The 22,721-nt window shown below is 43.5% G+C and overlaps 1 protein-coding gene and 1 non-coding gene across 2 annotated transcripts in view; one reads left to right on the top strand and one right to left on the bottom strand.

Moving 5' to 3' along the window:
• The window catches only part of LOC126092448 (uncharacterized), a 642,436-nt gene that overhangs the window by 316,638 nt on the left and 303,077 nt on the right, over positions 1 to 22,721 (bottom strand). The gene's annotated exons all lie outside the window — the stretch shown is intronic.
• On the top strand, positions 509 to 582 carry Trnas-uga (transfer RNA serine (anticodon UGA)). The gene has a single exon. It is a non-coding gene; the product is annotated as a tRNA-Ser (tRNA).

The following is a 22,721-nucleotide window of genomic DNA, read 5'->3' as shown; positions in this document are numbered from 1 at the left end:
ATTTTCCATGGTAGAACCTGGTGAGCGACCGAGAAGTATGATTCTCGGTCCACAAATTTTAAAGCTAGTTTTAAAATACACAGAATTTGATTCATCATAAATTCTGCAATTAACGGTTAGCAATATATCCCAAACAGCTTTAATAAATTATATAACACGTAAGTGTATAGCACTAAACATATTTGCAAACGGTAGAAAAACCAAACCTAAAGCTTGACAGCAGCGAAAACAGTAGAAAATGGAAGCTGCACACAGTGGTCTTTAGTGCGCTTTCCTACAAGAGATTCTAAAATATGTCCCTAGATTGAATTGCCGACCAGGAAATATCATGTGTTTCAACTTACCTTATCCTCAAGGTACAGCACAGAAATCCAGAATCAGATTTCCACTCTGCAGCGGAGTGTGCGCTGATATGAAACTTCCTGGTAGATTAAAACTGTGTGCCGGACCGAGACTCGAACTCGGGACCTTTGCCAGAGGTAAAGGTGTGAGGATGGGGCCTGAGTCGTGCTTGGGTAGCTCAGTGGTAGAGCACTTGCCCGTGAAAGGCAAAGGTCCCGAGTTCGAGTCTCGGTCCGGCAAACAGTTTTATTCTGCCAGGAAGTTTCACAGCACAGAAATGTTTGATACTGCTGTGTATTTTGGGGAAAAGGGGGAGGGGGGGGGGGGCGAACTAGGCGGGGGTCTCTCATAGTATTCAGGACGATATTAAGTGACACGATTGCGAAAATCGGTGGTTTGTTGGAAAAGTACTGGAAAACTGCTACAGCTCTCTAAATGAAATCACGTGCAGGACGCCACTGCAACCATTTCAACTTTTCCAGTAATTGGAAGCCCTTATCAAGCGTGCATGGCAACAGATATGGACAGGATTCAGAGACGCGCTGATAGGACTCTAACAGGTTGATGTAGTCCCTGCGAAAGTGTAATAGGAAAGATCACGGAACTTAAATGTGAGTCTTTGGAAAAAATACAATGCAGTTCTTGTGAAATAGTGTTTGGTTAGTATTTGAGAATTTTTGAAAACGACTGTGCGACCATTATGCTGCCACCATCCGATAACTCCTGCACGGAATGTACGGTTACACGATAAATCAGTCTAATCTAAAAGCCGTAAATTCAACTAAATGCCTAGGTATTACAATTACGAACATCTTAAATTGGAAGGAACACATAGAAAATGTTGTGGGGAAGGCTAACCAAAGGCTGCGTTTTATTGGCAGGACACTTAGAAAATGTAACAGATCCACTAAGGAGACTGCCTACACTACGCTTGTCCGTCCTCTTTTGGAATACTGCTGCGCGGTGTGGGATCTTTACCACATTGGACTGACGGAGTACATTGAAAAAGTTCAAAGAAGGGCAGCGCGTATTGTATTATCGGGAATTTTGGGAGAGAATGTCACTGCAATTATCCAGGATTTGCGGTGGACACCATGAAAACAAAGGCGTTTTTTGTTGCGACGGAATCTTCTCCTTTCCTCTCCGAATGCAAAAATATTTTGTTGACACCGACCTACATAGGGCGGAACGATTACCACGATAAATTAAGGGAAATCAGAGCTTATACAGAAAAAGATGTAGGTGTTCATTCTTTTCGCGTGCTATACGAGATTGGAATAATAGAGAATTGTGAAGGTGGTTCGATGAAACCTCTGCCAGGTACTTAAATGTGATTTGCAGAGTATCCATGCAGATGTAGATGTACGTAAATGGAATGGTAAAAACGGAATAGGAATAAAAACTGGTAATATTTATACAATGTAACCTCCGCCAAGCACTGTAGGTCTGAAGTATATACAGAGTAGTCGGTGTCCCCCAGTTGTGTATTCATTCCAGTCTTATGTTGTTAGTTCATCTCCTCCTTGTACCTTTCACTGTCCATCTACTCCTTCCTCTCTCGCTGACCATCTCCTCCTCTCTCACTTCTCTGTCCACCTCCTCTGTCCCCTACTCTCTGTTTATCTCCTCCTTGCCCTGCCCATTGGCTCCTCTTCCCTTTCTCTCTCAATCTCAATCTTCCCTCTCCTCCACCCCACCCTTCACCGTCAACACGGTATCATCCCCACCCCAATAGGAAATTGGTGATTCTAACACCCCTATTATTTCTTTCCAGATGGTAACTAACGTGTATATCAACTTTGGTGGAAATCGAACCAGGAGCTTTTTACCCATACCTTTGATCAGGTTCACACAAGTCACATACATTTCACCATATTTAACATATTTCAGATTTATTTGTATACATACTCCACGTGTGCCTTTAGTGAATTTCGTCCTGCAATTTAGTTCTTACGCAGCACCATGTTAATAACGTTATACCTACTGAAATATGTGTCGCACAGTGCTATATCCAGTGGTATACGTGGATACTGTGAGCGAAACGTGTTCCGAACAGAGCTGGTAGTAAAAAGTAATAAATGTATATACCATTCATGATCGCGTCTCAGTCTATATGACGCCGTAACTCCTGAACTGTATGTCATACAATGATATATTTTTGCAGATAAATTCAGTGGTATATGTGGATACTGTGCGCAAAATATGTTGCGAATAGAGTTGATAGTAAAGACTTGTTAAAATAAAATATAATGCCTGATGTGGCAGTTTTGGTGCATGAAAAGCGAAAATATAATAAGCGAGATTTTGTGGAGCGTGTCAGGGAGAAGAAGTCTAGTAAACCTTTCCGATTATGTGTAAAGGCTGTTGCAAGTCACTAACTTCTCCCAATCTCAAATACTGGATGAATATGGTCTGGATATCTGCACGTGGTGAGCAATGCTACTTTTTCACCTGTACAACTTTGAGAGTTGAGGGGTACGTAGAGGTATTCGTAAGTAGTTCCTACCCCAGCGTGGTTCCTCCAGGTAATAAGTGATATGTGTACCAAGTATGATTGAAATCATTCCAGTGGCTTACGAGAAGACGTGGAACGTACATAGATAGATACATACATACATTTTTGTAATGCGTATGGATGTTGATGTATGCCAGAAAATGCTATAAAACGACACTTCCGAAAAGCCACTCAACGCTGCCACTTCACTATCTTCCACATGATCAACACTACTGCTTCTGTGGATATAATTACAATCCTTGCAGGCAAACAAAAATTACACGAAGCGAAATGCAGTGTGAGGAGGGCTATGCGAGAGGCATTCAACGAATTCGAAAGTGAAAATTCTATGTACTGACTTGGCAGAAAATCCTAAGAAATTCCGGTCTTATGTCAAAGCGGAAGGTGGATAAAAAAAAGTGTCCAGACACTCTGTGACCAAAATGGTACTGAAACAGAGGATGACAGACCAAAGGCCGAAATACTAACTGTCTTTTCCCAAAGCTGTTTCACAGAGGAAGACTGCACTGTAGTTCCTTCTCTAGATTGTTGCACAGATGACAAAATAGTAGATATCGAAATAGATGAGAGAGGGATAAAAAAAAACAATTAAAATCGCTCAAAATAGGAAAGGCCGCTGGATCTGATGGTATACCAGTTCGATTTTACACAGAGTACGCGAAGGAACTTGCCCCCTTCTTGCAGCGGTGTACCTTTGTTCTCTAGAAGAGCGTAGCGTTCCAAAAGATTGGAAAAGGGCACAGGTCATCCCCGTTTTCAAGAAGGGACGTCGAACAGATGTGCAGAACTATAGACCTATATCTCTAACGTCGATCAGTTGTAGAATTTTGGAACACGTATTATGTTCGAGTGTAATGAATTTTCTGGAGACCAGAAATCTACTCTGTAGGAATCAACATGGGTTTCGAAAAAGACGATGTTGTGAAACCCAGCTTGCGCTTTTAGTCCATGAGACCCAGAGGGCCATATACACGGGTTCCCAGGTAGATGCCGTGTTTCTTGACTTCTGCAAGGCGTTTGATACAGTACGCCACAGTCATTTAATGAACAAAGTAAGAGCATGTGGACTATCAGACCTATTGTATGATTGGATTGAAGAGTTCCTGGATAAGAGAACGCAGCATGTCATTCTCAATGGAGAAAAGTCTTCCGAAGGAAGAGTGATTACAGGTGTCTGCAGGGGAGTGTCATAGGACCGTTGCTACTCACAATATATATAAGTGACCTTGTGGATAACATCAGAAGTTCACTGAGGCTTTTTGCGGATGATGCTGTAGTATATCGAGAGGTTGTAACAATGGAAAATTGTACTGAAATGCAGGAGGATCTGCCACGAATTGGCGCATGGTGCATGGAATGGCAACTGAATCTCATTGTAGTCGAGTATATTGTGCTGCGAATACATAGAAAGAAAGATCCTTTATCATTTAGCTACGGTATAGCAGGTCAACAACTGGAAGCAGTTATTCCATAAATTACCTCGGAGTAGGCATTAGGAGTGATCTAAAAGGGGATGACCATATAAAATTAATTGTCGGTAAAGCAGATGCCAGACTGAGATTCAATGAAAGAATCCTAAGGAAATGCAGTCCGAAAACAAAGGAAGTAGGTTACAGTACACTTGTTCGCCCACTGCTTGAATACTGCTCACCGGTGTGGATTCCGTACCAGATAGGTTTGATAGAACAGACAGAGAAGATCCAACGGACAGCAGCGCGCTTCGTTATAGTATTATTTAGTAATCGCGGAAGCGTTACGGAGATGATAGATAGACTCCAGTGGAAGATTCTGTAAGAGAGACGCTCAGTAGCTCGCTACGGGCTTTTGTTGAAGTTTCGAGAACATACCTTCACCGAGGAGTCAAGCAGTACATTGCTCCCTCCTACGTATATCTCGCGAAGAGACCATGAGGATAAAATCAGGAAGATTAGAGCCCACACAGAGGCATATCGACAATCTTTCTTTCCACGAATAATACGAGACTGGAATAGAAGGGAGAACCGATAGAGGTACTCAAGGAACCCTCCGCCACACACGTCAGGTGGCTTGCGGAGTATTGATGTAGATGTAGTAATCTTCCTTGGAGTATAATTGGTATATTTTATCATGTGTTCCTATGGATCGAAGGATTCTCCATTTTAGCCATCTCAAAGTGCCGAAATCAATGTATCGGAAATAATTATTAAGGTGTTAATATTGAACGTTCGTACGTTATCTCGTTGAGTTGTTGTCAGTTAAGACATCTAGTTTGTCATGTGTTACTCAGTGTTACATCAGGAAGCTTAGGGAAACACCATGAGAATTATAGATGGTTGGAACATATTATTTGGTTTACGTTGTCCAAGGCCAACAAGTTGAAAGTGATGTCCAAGAACACAACTCGTATCAAGACGTAGGAGTGAAAGTGGACTGTAACCACATACTGTCGGATCACGGAAATCAGAAACTTTCCGAAGCAAATAATGTCAAAACATGTCAGTACATGGTAGACGGCTGTACAGGAAACCGCAGTTAGTCTGAAAACAACGATATGGTGGTGTTCCTGCGTACATTGTTGTTCGGCACACTACTGTAGACGTTCTTCTCTCTATTGCAGCGTCAATAGAAACCGCAACAATGGCGCACGCATCATCGCACTGTGTGGACACTTGTCTTGCAGCAAACAAGTGAACTTCTTGTGTAGTAGGTGAAGGTGCTGTGTGACCCTACATGCTCGGGTGAACAAAATTTCATCTGTGACTCGAGTCACACGGGGTCACTGAAGTCCAGCACAGCGTTGAGATGGCCCTCCCGAATTCATCGATCCCCTATTCGCAAGACAGTCCCGGGCATGGGAACAGAAATATCGAGAAGAGGTAAAGTAGAGATGCCACAGGTCTTAAACCTGCTGTTGTCGAATTCCGACATGAGCTAGTCACCGTTTCTCCTTCTTACACGAGGCGTAATGCTATCTTGTCACAAGCATTTAACATTCAAATGCGATTTCGGTAGTTTACCGACTTCGTGTGATTGTACTGAAATGCTTATGATCTGCCTACGCAAGCTCGTATGCCTCATACGAATTTGACGTTCGTTTCATGCCGTCGTGCAGTTTTAATGTGTTGCAATTGTAGATGATGTAATTTACGGTTATACCACTATTCACACCTATCGAATGAGCCGACGTCATATAAATTACGATAATGCGCTCATGATATGAAGTTGGAGCTCCCAACTGCTTCCATGCGTTCTCGTTTGGCATTTTCTTAATCACGATTTTCCAAAACCACTTGAACTGGCAGTTGTTTCTGCAACAGGGGGTAGTTTCAATAGAGTCACACTACACTAGTGCCATACGACGGGCCATCTAGGTCTGCGTTTGATGTTGTTCACTGAAATCCCTTTGCCGTAGATACGAATATTTCGAGCAGTGAGGCCAAGACCAATTGTCTAAGTTAACCCTATATTACATCCTATGCATTGTCCGCCGCCGATAGCTGAATGGTCAGCGTGAAGGAGTGTCAGTCCTCTGGGCAGGGGGTCCATTCCCGGCTGGGTCGGGGAATTTTTTCTGCCCAGGGACCGGGTTTTGTGCTGTCCCTATCATCCTCATCGACTGCAGGTCCCCGAATTGGAGACAAATTGAAATACCGGCCCCCGGTGACCGGTCTGCCCTACGGGGGGTACCAGCCATACGAATAAATAAATAAATAAATGGATAAATACAATCCTATGCATTAAACTTTCGTAAGGTAATACGTTATTCCAGACATAAGACTAATCTTTTCAAAATCAGTGTGATGCTACACGCCTAACAGTGTTATTACAGGGGAGGACAAAAATACTGAAACTTCAAAAGCACAACACGTTGCTACGCCTAACACGGTGTAGAAAACACGAAGGCACTGAAGACAGCTTCTAGTCGCCTTGGAATGGATACATATCGGTCCTATATGGTTTTCCAGTGAATAGTATTTCGTTTTTCCACCAAAATATTGCCAAGTTCAGGAAACGACAATGGAAGTAAATAATGATCTCTCCAAAGTAGACCACAAAGGCAACATAATATAGAAATCTGGCGACTTATAGAACCTACATTTCATCAACAGGCTCACAAAACCATTCCTGGATGAGGCGAACAATGTGAACAAGGGGCTCTGTCTTCTTGACGCTCAGCTTCACCGTTGGGATCAATTATTGTACCATGGGATTGACCTGATCACCCAAGATGATCACATAACCCTTGACAATATTGCTATCTTGCTCAATAACCAGAGCGCCCATGGAATCACACGAAATCGATGCCCAAATCATCATCGAACCCACATCGTGTTTCACTCTTGGCACGTAAACTCTACTATAACTTCGAACCAGTGTGAAGCAAGGCCCATCCGACCAAAACATTCTTACATTGCTCCTTAGTCCGGGTTTTATGACTTCGGCTCCATGTTTTCCTGTTACGGGCATTTGCATCACAGATGAGTAGTTTTGCAATTAGAGTTTGCCTTGCAGTTCCCTGCTTATGGAGTTCCTTACGTGTTGTTTTGTTGGTGACAGCGTTTGCGATTGCGATATTTAGTTCTGCATTGTCTTTTCCAGCTGTCGTTCTCTTGTTTTTGGTCACAGTACCCTTCAATGACCGTCCGACGCGTTGTAATTTAGCGGATGATATTTTTCCGCCTTCGCTATTTCGGGTATATACCTGCGGTACGCTGTCTCTTGAAACAGCAAATACTTTGGCTTCCTTAGTTATGGTAGCACAATAACCAACAATTTGACCATGTTCGAATTCACTTAGCTCCGACATAATGCACTCACTGGTACACAGAACGCTGTTCTGACCACGACTGACACTTCCAACGTATTCAGAACTTTGCACAGCTGCCGTTCGTGTTCAAATACAACAGCCTTCAGGTTTAGCTCTCTATTTATGTTCTAGCACTCATTTCTCGCGGTCTTCACGTATTTCTGTCCAAACTCTGTAAATAAGCTGTATCTTTGGTGATGGTCATCGATAGAAGAGCTAGTGGAATGCTGTGTACTTCGCAGTAGAGTGGACACTTCCCAGTGTAAACTTCACGAGTGAGACGTCTGCAGTTAAACCGGTCGCGCTGTAATAACAGACGCGCAATTTCGTCTGTGGAGCGACAAGCCTAATGTAATTGAAACGCTCTGTGACACGTGGCGCCCCGTGGCTTCAAAGTAGAAGCTCTGTCTGTGGTACAGTTCGTCCTAGTAGTGCAATTGCTAATTAATTTGCAGCGTTCTTCATACTGACGGCCCGTGTTTTCCTAAATGAATGAGACAGAGAGTCGTATTGCTGTTACGCAAATTACCTACCTGCTGCATAGAACTGTTCGTATGACCTCACAGCAGTACTGCCACATAAATGGCACAGAACTACTGTCACATTCCCCACTCGTGATAATGAAAAGGTTGGAGAATGTTCTTGCTCATCCTTCCACATTTAACAGAATCCCTCCTTTTCTCTGCAGTAGTGTTTCCCTTCTCACCAATCGTTTCTGCCTTCTTTTTCATCTGCCCTCATCCCATTACAACACGGGATCGCCATGGCCACTATCGGATTTGGCATCCTTAATGTTAGAGAGTATCCATACGCCCTTCCTGTCCGACACCATCCCTTGATGAATCGTAACGTAAGACTCTTGGGAACACAGACATTTTTGTCTTGGTAAGTGTCCTAGTACTACAGCCTCACCAGGCAAGTCATTTTTCCAGATAAAGCAACGCGAGACCTGTGTTGTTACATTAGTGAATAACTGAGAATGTGTGAAATTTGTACACTAAGTATACACAATGTATCTTCATCAGTGGTGTAAACACATACAGTTGAAAGTGCACTACATTAGAAGCAGAAAAGTCTCAGTAAACATGGGCTCCAAAGCTCGTATGAGCGCTTCTTCACCTTCGTTACTGTAAAGCAAAACTGGTTCAAATGGCTCGAAGCACTAAGGGACTTAACATCTGAGGTCATCAGCCATCTAGATTTAGAACTACTTAAACCTAACTAACCTAAGGACAATACACTCGTCCATGTCCGAGGCAGGATTAGAACCTGCGACCGTAGCAGCAGCGCGATTCCGGACTAAAGCGTCTAGAACCGCTCGGTCACAGCAGCCGGCACTGTGAAGCACACTGCTTCTACTGAACAAGATCTCACAACTCTTAAAGATATGGATTTTAGGGTTTGTTATGACTCCCGTCGTCAGTTGTTATGATGACAGGTAGCCAATGCTAAATAGAAACATATATTGCAGGTTTGGCAGTGAAGTCGCTAAGGAGCTGGCTGCATAGTCTGTATCTGCAATGACTGAAATACACTCCTGAAATGGAAAAAAGAACACATTGACACTGGTGTGTCAGACCCACCATACTTGCTCCGGACACTGCGAGAGGGCTGTACAAGCAATGATCACACGCACGGCACAGCGGACACACCAGGAACCGCGGTGTTGGCCGTCGAATGGCGCTAGCTGCGCAGCATTTGTGCACCGCCGCCGTCAGTGTCAGCCAGTTTGCCGTGGCATACGGAGCTCCATCGCAGTCTTTAACACTGGTAGCATGCCGCGACAGCGTGGACGTGAACCGTATCTGCAGTTGACGGACTTTGAGCGAGGGCGTATAGTGGGCATGCGGGAGGCCGGGTAGACGTACCGCCGAATTGCTCAACACGTGGGGCGTGAGGTCTCCACAGTACATCGATGTTGTCGCCAGTGGTCGGCGGAAGGTGCACGTGCCCGTCGACCTGGGACCGGACCGCAGCGACGCACGGATGCACGCCAAGACCGTAGGATCCTACGCAGTGCCGTAGGGGACCGCACCGCCACTTCCCAGCAAATTAGGGACACTGTTGCTCCTGGCGTATCGGCGAGGACCATTCGCAACCGTCTCCATGAAGCTGGGCTACGGTCCCGCACACCGTTAGGCCGTCTTCCGCTCACGCCCCAACATCGTGCAGCCCGCCTCCAGTGGTGTCGCGACAGGCGTGAATGGAGGGACGAATGGAGACGTGTCGTCTTCAGCGATGAGAGTCGCTTCTGCCTTGGTGCCAATGATGGTCGTATGCGTGTTTGGCGCCGTGCAGGTGAGCGCCACAATCAGGACTGCATACGACCGAGGCACACAGGGCCAACACCCGGCATCATGGTGTGGGGAGCGATCTCCTACACTGGCCGTACACCACTGGTGATCGTCGAGGGGACACTGAATAGTGCACGGTACATCCAAACCGTCATCGAACCCATCGTTCTACCATTCCTAGACCGGCAAGGGTACTTGCTGTTCCAACAGGACAATGCACGTCCGCATGTATCCCGTGCCACCCAACGTGCTCTAGAAGGTGTAAGTCAACTACCCTGGCCAGCAAGATCTCCGGATCTGTCCCCCATTGAGCATGTTTGGGACTGGATGAAGCGTCGTCTCACGCGGTCTGCACGTCCAGCACGAACGCTGGTCCAACTGAGGCGCCAGGTGGAAATGGCATGGCAAGCCGTTCCACAGGACTACATCCAGCATCTCTACGATCGTCTCCATGGGAGAATAGCAGCCTGCATTGCTGCGAAAGGTGGATATACACTGTACTAGTGCCGACATTGTGCATGCTCTATTGCCTGTGTCTATGTGCCTGTGGTTCTGTCAGTGTGATCATGTGATGTATCTGACCCCAGGAATGTGTCAATAAAGTTTCCCCTTCCTGGGACAATGAATTCACGGTGTTCTTATTTCAATTTCCAGGAGTGTACTTAAACCTAACTAACCTAAGGACAATACCCTCGTCCATGTCCGAGGCAGGAATAGAACCTGCGACCGTAGCAGCAGCGCGATTCCGGACTAAAGCGCCTAGAACCGTTCGGTCTTGCTTCTACTGAACAAGATCTCACAGTTCTTAAAGATATGGATTTTAGGGTTTTTTATGATTCCCGTCGTCAGTTGTTATGATGACAGGTGGCCAATGCTAAATAGAAACATATATTGCAGGTTTGGCAGTGAAGTCGGTAAGGAGCTTGCTGCATAGTCTGTATCTGCAACGACTGAAATAATTAGTAGTCGTTGGTAAAAAATAATATATATTCTACTTAACTTGTGTTACAGGCTTCTTCATATACTGCATACATATAATTACAAACATCTTTAGAGAGTCATTACTTATGCCATACTTGACTAAGCGCCTTGTTAGAGGTTGTTTCCTATCAGCTGAAGGCTATGCTACATTCCTAGTTGACGCCCGGGCAATAGTGGACGAGAGCTCGCTAGGTACTTGTCACAAGCCGCAGAGCGGCGCTAGTCGCGACTCACAGGTCCGGCGATATCTATTACGGACCGCGGTCGATATCTGCAATCCCTAACCAGTGTGGTATCGAACGTTGATACCACAGGATTCATGTTTACTAGACTCATTTTTGTCCATACTAGCTCCTATCAAAATACTGAAAGCAAAGACCAAAAGGAAATGGTTATAGATCTCAAGCTATTCTATTAAAGCCAATTTTTATTACGACACTTTAGCTACTAGCATCATGTACTTTCAACTGTATACTAGGTGCGACAATAAAGTAATGAGACTCATGTGAAAAAATTTGTTGCTTACCGTTCTAGTCAAGTTTAGTGTTGTCTCCTTCAAAGTAGTTCCCTTCTGATTGCACACACTTTTTCCAGCGCTTCTGTCATTGATGGTAACATTTTTGGAACTCATCTTCTGTAATATCCTTCAAGAACCTCGTCACAACTTTTTGGATATCTTGTGTGGAAAATGTTGTCTCTTGACTGCTGTTTTGACTCTTGGAAATAGAAAAAAGTCGCACGGAGCGATATCTGGTAAATAAGGTGGCTGTGGTAGTACTGAAATTTGTTTTGAGGTTAAAAACTGCTGTACTGACATAACAGTATGGAATGGCGCATTATCGTGATGCAGAATCGAATTATCAGGAATGTTGGCACGGACAAGAAGAACTCTTTTATGAAGTCTTTCTAATATTTCTTTGTAGTAATTTTGGTTAACTGTTTGTCCAGGAAGCACCCACTCTTTACAAACAATTCCCTTGGAATCAAAGAAGCACACAAGCATGCATTTCAGTTTTGACTTTAACACGCGAGCTTTTTTGGCGTGTGTGATCCCTTTGAGCACCACTGCGAACTTCGGCATTTTGTCTCTGGATCGTGCTGAAAAAACCAACTTTCATCACGAGTGATAACATGGCTCAACAATTCTGGATTGATTTCCTTTTGCTCTAACATATCGGCTGCCACATTTTCCGTGTTTCTCGCGGTTGCGGTATCAGATTTTTGGGGACCATTTTTGCACAGATCTTTCTTATGCCAAGTCGTTCAGTTATTATTACACGAACCGTTTCTCGATTGATGTTCAGTTCTTCTGCAATCATTTTCATGGATAATCTTGGATCAGATCGTACAAGTTCACGCACCCTGGCGAAGTTGACATCCGTCCGTGAGTTTGATGGTCGTCCACTGCGGTCTTCATCTTCAACATTCGTTCTGCCTTCGCTAAACATTTTATGCCAACGAAAAACTTGGGCTCTTGACATAACCTCCCCTGCAAAAGCCTTGTTAAGTTTACCATAAGTTGTCTTCGCGTTTTCACCCAATTTAACGCAAAAAGAAATGCTATACCGTTGCGCAATATTACGCGGTTTCATTTCCGTGACAAGAGACACAATCACGTGTTAAGTTATTACAGCACAACTCATGACTGAGCAGTTGTATCGATGTGCCGCTTGGACTAGAAGCAGCTTATAGACCAAGGTCAAAGATATTGTGCCTACGCAAGCCTGCAGGGTAGCCCCATCTTGCAAAGAAAATCAGTCTCACTACTTCATTGTCGCACCTCGTAGATTTACCCTATGACCTGGACTTTACACAGAAAAAACTGCTCAGTATAGTGCAGAAGGTGACTTAAATAAATACGCAGTGAGGCGAACGGAATTACCTTTTTATTCAAATACAGCAATCACACTGAAGTCATCGTGATTAATGATTGTCACCTGGACGCTCCAAAAGCCGGGACATGGTTCAAATGGCTCTGAGCACTATGGGACTCAACATCTTAGGTCATAAGTCCCCTAGAACTTAGAACTACTTAAACCTAACTAACCTAAGGACATCACACACACCCATGCCCGAGGCAGGATTCGAACCTGCGACCGTAGCAGTCCCGCGGTTCCGGACTGCAGCGCCAGAGCCGCTAGACACCGCGGCCGGCGGACTTGGTTCTTAGGAGGGTGTGTGATCACCACAAACAGTAACACATGGTCTGCAACGTGCTCCCAGCCTCGCCATAACGTTGGTAGAAAGTTCTTGTGATACGACGTTACATTCCTCCACCAGCACTGTCGTCAAATGCTGGATGGTCATCGTTAGGAGTCGGCGCAGAATACCACTGCCGGTAAGTGCGCAGATGGCAGGGCGTTTGTGGGGACACCGGTGGTGGTGGGGGTTGTGAGAAGGCGCTGTAGGGCAAATACAGAGTGCTGGAGGAAGCACCGCCCAAAACTGAAGCCTACACCCGCATATTTTGTACATATTAAGTAGGATCCCTCCCCGTTCACGCTTGCATGGTGACCATTCAAAAAAATCTACCGTCACCTACGCTATGGTTAGCATCTAAAAAGAGTTCCACCGAAAATGCAACGATTCATTTTCCCCTGACTTGTTAACCATTTGTAACTTTCAGAGAACCAACGTGAGTGGCGAATCTAGAATAAAATTTACACATTCCTCTTTTTTGCCGTGATGAAATTTGTTTCTTTTGACAAAACACAGCGAAGTTTGCACAGTTTCACCTCACTAATGCCTTGTACTGAGACAACTGCGAGATAATTGCGAAACACTGGTTTATTAAGTTTATTAAGTGAAGAACAGAGGAAAAGTGAGGTCACTATCTAATGAAAAAGCACATCTTCGGTACAAAATAAACGTGTAAAGTCTTCACTCGTATTGTTCCAAAATCAATAGCATTTTTCGTTTCACCAGCTATCGATGACCCTCAAAAATTACATTCTTTCATCGAAAAAATCTGTTTGCTGGAATAAAACGTTAGTTAATGAAGTTTTGCATACTAACCGTGTAGCAAAATACTCTCCTCTTTGCATGTTATCATTTGCCACAATCTCATTTTGATATCTCAGTTTGTGAAATAAGAGGTATGTTTTGGATATTTCACTGTGGCTTACGTGGTGCGAGAGCAAACGACTGTACTACGCCAAATCAGTTTTCTCGAGATCGGTGAAAGATACAGGCCTCCACCTAAGCCTAAAGAAAAATTCAATATTTTAGCTACATTTCTTATGCAGCAACATGTTCTGTAATATGCACCAAATGCAAAATCACAGCGACCCCTGTTGTTCATCGAAAACTTTTTTCCAATTTCGCGCACTGTCTTACTTCCACGTAAATATTGCAGTAACTACGACCATTAGCGAAATGATGGGCACATCATCATAAACCTGCCATGCAGAGCTACAGGTAAATCAAAAACGAATTTTTTTACCGACTAGTTTCTGTAAAAACGTCTGAGAAAGATTGCAGCGTGTGGTTCACGATACTGTCATGGCCGACTGGCCGAAAGCTGGCAATGTCGGCTTCCCCTTCCGAACAAACAAATCAACTCACCCAGCGCCTTGGGCGAGAATTGGTCACTTTGTTTCGGACACATATCCTGCATAAACACGTGACATTACCGCCTTCAGCGGCTGGTAAACTACTTTATTTTTTTCAGTCGTCTGACAATCATCAGGTTCATAAAAATATACGTGGCATCATGTTAGGAGCCACATCAGAAACGTTCGAGATTGAGACAGGCCTAAGGCAAGAGGATGCTCTCTGATGTGTTCTGTTCAATGTCATCGTAGAGAAAGTAATAAAAGAGTGTAGACAACAGGAGTGGATTGGAGTAGAGATGGACGGTAACTTCAGTTGTCTCACATGTGCAGACGCCATAGTACTGTTAAGTGAATCAAAGCACGAGTTGAAAGAATTATACCAGAAAATTGGCAATAAAGCACAGAAGGTAGGGCTCAAAGTGAATCGAGACAAAACAGGATAGAAATAAGACAAGAGCAGTTAGAATTTGTTGAGATAGATGGCAAGAGGTTCAATAGAGTAGACCAGTTCAAATACTTGGGATCTTCGTTTAACACAGACAACAACATAAAAATGGACATCAACGAAAGAATAGCAGTGGGGACGAAATACATGCATTCCCTCAGAGAGACGCTTGGCTCTAAATCGATTTCAGTGAACATTAAGATGAAAATCTACAACACAGTGATATGCGCAGCAGTAATGTACGGTTCAGAAACATGGAGCATGATTAAGCGAGAAAGGGAAAAACTATTAATATTTTAAAGAAGAGTAATGAGGAAGATATGGGAACCAGTTTTAAAAAAATGGCTCTGAGCATTGTGGGACTTAACTTCTGAGGTCATCAGCCCCGTAGAACTTAGAACTACATAAACCTAACTAACCTAAGGACATCACACACATCCATGCCCGAGGCAGGATTCGAACCTGCGACCGTAGCGGTCGCGCGTTTCCAGACTAGGGCCTAGAACCGCTCGGCCACTCCGGCCGGAGGGGCCAGTTTTAGATAACGAATAATGGAGGAGGAGGAAAAACGAGGAAATTACCGTCTGATGCGACAACCAAATATCCTACAGAAGATACAGAGCAAAAGAATACAATGAGTTGGCCATGTAGCCCGTATGCCACATGGAAGACAGACGAAGATAGCACTAATGGGGAAACCAAACACCAAACTCCCCAATGGACGACCAAGGCAGCGCTGGATGGACGACCTGGTGTAGGACCTAGCAGCCTTGGGAATTGAAGACACCTGGAGGAACCTGGCACAAAACAGGAAGGAATGGAGGCAGTTCGTGGAAGCAGCGCGTGGTCTACAAGGCCTGTGACCGCTGAATATCTATCTATCATGTTAGGTAAAATGTAAAGCGTTAACGACGATTACAGTTTTAACATGAATGTGTACACTCCCTAGCACAGTTTCTATACTCTGACAACGCAATTTATACTAAGACATGACATCAGTGTTTTATGAATGCTTTTCTGAACTTGATAATGGTCAGACGACTGAAAGTTATTGTACAGGTGAAGTATTTTACCAGCAGCTCAAAGCGGTGTATCTTTAAAAATTTTCAAATATCTTCAAAGACATGGAAGTCAGTATGCCGATGCACCATTATGCCTCCCCATACTACAACACCTGGAGAACTAAAGTGATGATGTTCGACAATGTTACTGCGTGCATTACTTGTTCCCATCTTTCGCCATATGAGGGTACTTCTAGTATTGCTCAATACGATCGTCTTGATGGTCAGGGTGTTTTGGTGTTGGGATTAATAATATTCCATAGATGTACCGAGCAGCCGGCCGGAGTGGCCGTGCGGTTCTGGGCGCTGCAGTCTAGAGCCGAGCGACCGCTCCGGTCGCAGGTTCGAATCCTGCCTCGGGCATGGATGTGTGCGATGTCCTTAGGTTAGTTAGGTTTATGTAGTTCTAAGTTCTAGGCGACTGATGACCTCAGAAGTTAAGTCGCATAGTGCTCAGAACCATTTGCACCATTTTTTTTTTGTACCGAGCACAAACGGCACACTCACTGGTCAGTGCTATCGCGACACTGTACTGCTTCCACATGTGTGGTTTTAGGGGTGAATTCGGCTCTGAATTCACTTTTATACACGACACTGCGCAGGCGCAGGTAGAAGAGTCCCTAGAATGGGAGGATATTCGGCGAATAGACAAGCCTGCCTGTCCCTTCGATATGAATCCCATGGGGCAGGTGTAGGATGCGATGGGGCGACGTATTTGGGCAGTAAATGTACTCGAAGTTGTAAATATGTATAACCATCAGCTGTATAATGGAATGACGACAATGAAAATTGTACCGGACTGGTAGTCGATCCCGGATTTCCTGTTCATCGTGAGCAGTCACCTTACCGTTTTGCTACCTCAGAACAATTCAAGACGAGACCCAAATTTCCATATGTTGTCAACCGTGTGTCTACAGCCTGTACTCGTACATCTCTTATGTATATGCATGTCTGAAGGACTTGTGCATCGTATTTCTGAATAACACAGGCACTGCAACACTGTATTTGGGCACCTCCAACCAATCAGCAGCTGTCAACGGCATTGCTGGAGGAATGGAGGGCGTTACGGCAATAACTTGTGGCCAACATGGGGGTATATTACAGAGCATGCAGTGCCGTCTCTGGTGATCACACACCCTATTAAATAGTATCTCCCACAATTTGTAATGTCCAAGGACTATTATAAATCACGGAGACATAATTATGGTTTCAATAAAAGCATTTCTGTTCGCCTCATTACGTGTTTCTTTCAGTTATCTTCTGTGCAACACTGCAGCAGCTCTTTCTATGTATGGTCTAAGTTTCAAAATGTTCAAATTTGTGTGAAATCTTGTGGGACTTAACAGGCTAAGGTCATCAGTCCCTAAGCTTACACACTCCTTAACCTTAACTATCCTAAGGACAAACACACACAGCCATGCCCCTGGGAGGACTCGAGCCTCCGCCGCGACCGTCTAAATTTCTATGTTACTTGGAAGAGAGACATAATCAGAAAGTTATTTTCATCTTCAAGCTTTGCAACCCAATGTTCTATCATTAAAATAATTCTTAATTAATCACTAAATCCCTACACCTATAACACTGTACTGTAAACATCTTGCGATCTCTTGATACATGATGTGGCAGACATAATAATACCCATATAATCTTTCGATAAGAGGAAAATTTCTTAACTGCTGGAATATGAACAAATTTTGTAAGCATTTAGGAGATCGGTTTCCATACATTGAGGCATCTATCGGCTCGCACCATCTAGCTTTGTGTAGACTTGGACTATCACCCGTGTGGCATCCCGGCAACTGAGCTGATGTTAAGATGGTTGATTACGTAAGCATCTACACTTGGGAGTTTTAGTGGAAAGGTAATGACATTATTTTCGTGTCGACAATAATGTTATTACCTTTCCACTGAAACTCCCAAGTGTAGCTGCTTACGAAAACAGCGTTCTAGTTATCCAACAACCCATTGTTCGTAAAATGTGTTACAACGCTCCCGTTATTTCTCACTGTCGAGCCGAGAGCCAGTTGGTTTCTGTCACATTAGTCCCGTTGCGTGTACTATGGAGTTGCATGGTGATCTGTCTACATCTACATCCATAATCCGCAAGCCACCTGAAGTTGTGTGGCGGAGGGTACTTTGAGTGCCTCTTTATCTGTTCTTCCCTCTATTCCAGTCTCGTACTGTTCGTGGAAAGAAAGATTGTCGGTATGCCCCTGTGTAGGCTCCAATTTCTCTGATTTTATCCTCATGGTCTCTTCTCGAGATATACGTAGGAGCGAGCAATATACTGCTTGACTCCTCGGTGAACGTATGTTCTCGAAACTTCAACAAAAGCCCGTAGCGAGCTACTGAGCGTCTCTCTTGCACAGTCTTCCAATGGAGTTTATCACCTTTGAAACGCTTTCGCGATTACTAAATGACCCTGTAACGAAGCGCGCTGCTCTCCGTTGGATCTTCTCTATTTCTTCTATCAACCCTACCTGGTACGGATCCCGCACCAGTGAGCAGTATTCAAGCAGTGGGCGAACAAGTGTACTGTAGCCTACTTCCTTTGTTTTCGGATTGCATTTCCTTAGGATTCTTCCAATGAATCTGTCTGGCATCTGCTTTACCGTCGCTTAATTTTATATGGCAATTCCAGTATAGATCATTCCTAATGCCTACTCCCAAATAATTTGTGGAATTAACTGCTGCCAGTTGCTGACCTGCTATATTGTAGCTAAATGGTAAAGGATCTTTCTTTCTATGTATTCGCAGCACATTACACTTGTCTACATTGAAATTCAATTGCCATTCGCTGCACCATGCGCCAATTCGTTGCAGATCCTCCTGCATTTCAGGACAATTTACCATTCTTGCAAAATTTTTTTTTGTCTTTTTTTTTGCGGAAGTCAAGAAACACGGCATCTACCTGGGAACCCGTGTCTATGGCCCTCTGAGTTTCGTGGACGAATAACGCGAGCTGGGTTTCACAGGATCGTCTTTTTCGAAACCCATGCTGATTCCTACAGAGAATATTTCTGGTCTCCAGAAAAGTAATTATAATCGAACATAATACGTGTTCCAAAATTCTACAGCTGATCGACGTTAGAGATATAGACCTACAGTTCTGCACATCTGTTCAACGTCCCCTCATGAAAACGGGGATGACCTGTGCCCTTTTCCAACCTTTTGGAACGGTACTGTCTTCTAGAGACCTACGGTACACCGCTGCAAGAAGGGGGGCAAGTTCCTTCGCGTACTCTGTGTAAAATCGAACTTGTATCCCATCAGGTCCAACGGCCTTTGCTCTTTTGAGCGATTTTAATTGTTTTTCTATCCCTGTGTCATCTATTTCGATATCTACCAATTTGCCATCTGTGCGACAATTTAGAATTACTTCTTCCATAAACCAACTATCGATGTATATTTCAAAATTTATTTGAAATTTGAACTTCCGTCTAGGGTAGCCTCAAGTAACAAAAAATATAACATAATTAAAAAATAGCAAAGTGAATTTTGGCAGATAGCGGTCTGTCGCGGGATGTTGGTGACTAAACAATTTTTTGCCCGATTACGATGCTATCACAACGCGCTCCGATTGCCTGGCCACCTGTCAGAGCTCTTGATGGCGATGTACTGATCTGTCATCGAAACCTAGCATTATGTTTGATGCTATAAAATGGAAGTCTTTCTTCAAATGCAATTATTTCCTAATGCCCCCTTAGAGCCCTACACATTTATATTACTTAAGGTGTAGCAGACTTATTTTGCCATCACGTTTCATATCGTTTCAGATGAGAATTGTACTCCTCCATGTAAAATGAATGGGATAATAAAACTGATACTCAACATTGTACTGTGGTCTGTCGACGTAAACCATCTCTAAAGCTAATTCACTCTCTCTGAGGGACACCTGCGAGCTATCATTTCATCGATGTCGAGCGATTTTAAAATATAACATTGGCACACTTTGACAAAAATGGAGATAAAACTCAACCGTTGTAAAGTGGAAGGACTGATGTAAGTAGTCCCGATGATGGAAAAATTAGGAGCGATATAAATCACGATCGCTCTGAACGCAGCTCCTTTCATAAATGTTTCCTAGGATTGCTACTTCATTCTTTAGAGTTATTCCCTGTTCATTTAAATTACAATTATGGTGAACAACGCAACGTAATTCCAAGAATTGTGCATTGGAGCTTCGCTTATCCTAAATCATCTTTGATAAACTGCTCACACGTCCAAAGTTGGACATTAACAACTACGTGTGTGCTACGTGTTTTTCCCAATATCTTGTTATAGCGATACCAATAGCAGACTGGCTTATACTCGTTAGCTGCTATTGGTACCAGTGACCAGCAGCCAGAAAGTCGCTGTTCATTTCAAGCATCTTTGATAATTAATTGAAACCCTCAACTGCGGACAGGTGCTGTTGATATACTTCGATGGGGACAGCTGAAAATGTGTGCCCCTAACGGGACTCGAACCCAGGATCTCCTGCTTACATGGCAGACGCTCTATCCATCTGAGCTACCAAGGACACTGATGGATAGCGCGACTGTAGAGAATTATCCCTTTTACGCTTCCCGTGAGACCCACATTCCCAAATGCCCGCAATTCTACATATGTAATTGTAAGTAGGCTGTTTATGTTTTCTTTATGTAAGTAGGCTGTTTATATTTTCTTATTGGCAACGTTACGTAGCGCTCTGTGTGAAAATCACTGGCTGTGCTGTGTGCAGCCTGTGGCTAGTTTGCATTGTTGTCTGCCATTGTAGTGTTGGGCAGCGGCAGCTGGATGTGAACAGCGCATAGCGTTGCGCAGTTGGAGGTGAGCCGCCAGCAGTGGTGGATGTGGGGAGAGAGATGGCGGAGTTTTGTAATTTGTCATGAACTGCTATATATATATTATGACTATTAAGGTAAATACATTGTTTATTCTCTATTAATATCTTTCATTTGCTAACAATCCCTATCAGTAGTTAGTGCCTGCCATAGTTTGAATCTTTTATTTAGCTGGCAGTAGTGGTGCTCGCTGTATTGCAGTAGTTCGAGTAATGAAGATTTTTGTGAGGTAAGTGATTTCTGAAAGGTGTAGTTTAATGTTACTCAGGGCCATTCCTTTGCAGGGATCTTTGATAGTCAGATTGCGTTGCGCTAAAAATATTGTGTGTCACTTTAGTGAATGTTTGAGTACGTTCAGTTTTGCTCAGCTGTTTGAAAAGCAAATAGTGTAAGAGGTTCATCAGCACAGTCGTGTTTAATTGTTCCTAAGGGGACGTTTCACATGTCGACCCTTAGCCGAGGATACCTCACTGGAATCTTCTGATTTTTTTCTTGTAGTTTGTATATTTAGTGTAGCTTTTGTTTATTGCTAGCGCGTAATTATAGAGAGAATTTCCTTGGTAGTTGTGGTTTTTCATTGTTGCACAGTAAAACAGTTGTGGCATGCATGTAGATTTGCACCAAGTATTTCGCAGCTTCAATTAAGTAGATATTATTTTCAGTGCTATGTTAATGTGTTCTCTTATTTTTGCTCTTCAAATTGTGTTTTTCTGTGTTATCGTGTGAAATATTGTCACAATAATGGCGTGTGAAAAAACGTAACACTAGGCTCCAAAGTAATCTGAGAAATAATAGTGACGACGAGCGTAGCTTATCAGCACCACTGTGTAGTGAATTAACAGACATTCCAAGTAGTAATTTGGTAATTGTGCATAGGGAAATGGAGCGGGCGGCAAATAATGGTGTAAACAGTGAAACAGATTGTGAACAGGGAAGCATTATCGATCGATCGGTCGGCAATAGCTCGCCTCAGGAATCAGAAATGACAGGACACAATTTTACAAATACTGTAGATTCAGGTTTTGCGTCCTCACCGTTTTCTCAAATAAGTCAACACAGATTTTCAGCTTGTCAAAATGTGAATGTTGCCGGTGCAAATGCACTGCCGAAAAGCGTAGAGGAACAGATTCCAGACACTAATGCACTGTTATTACAACTAATGCAACAAATGAAACAAAATCAGAGACAAACACAGGAAAAGCTTCAAAAGTTAGACACAATGGAACAAAATCAGAGACAAACACAGCAAAAGCTTCAAAAGTTAGACACAATGGAACAACACCAGAGACAAACACAGCAACAGTTAGAGACAATGGAACAAAATCTTCGGAAGTTAGACACCACACTTGAACAAACACGTGAAGATTTAACTACTGAGTTACATAACATTGAATCGAAATGTCAAATTTGTGAGCATTTCCAACCTATTTTTTCGCCTCATGAAAATGCATTACAGAATCACGAAGCAGCCATACAAGAACTGCAAACTATTGTTCATGAAAATCATGAGACCTTGCAAGCTAAAATGGACTCAGTTGCATCTACCGATTCGGTTACGCAACTTGCAAAAACTCAGGAAAACTTAAAGGACACAGTAGATACTCTGAAAATTGGTTCAGAAAGACACATGGAGGAAATTAGTTCATTATCAGAGAAAGTAGCCGAACTTTCGGATCAGGTCACTAACTTATCTACGAAGGTAGATGATAATCTGAATGATACAAAACCGGTAGTCTTTAATGACACAGAAGAGTGCGAACAAATTAGGAAACTGAAACAAAATCTGAATCAAATTAATACGCAACACCAAAGAGAAATCTGGGAAGTACAAGATCAGCTGACTCAGGTAATACAAGAATTACGTATTTCAGAGGACACTCGCGCCCCAATACGGGAAGAGGGACATAGAAATACGGA

Source organism: Schistocerca cancellata, chromosome 7 (genome assembly GCF_023864275.1).
Source record: "Schistocerca cancellata isolate TAMUIC-IGC-003103 chromosome 7, iqSchCanc2.1, whole genome shotgun sequence".
Taxonomy (NCBI): domain Eukaryota; kingdom Metazoa; phylum Arthropoda; class Insecta; order Orthoptera; family Acrididae; genus Schistocerca; species Schistocerca cancellata.
This window is presented reverse-complemented; position numbering and strand designations above follow the sequence as displayed.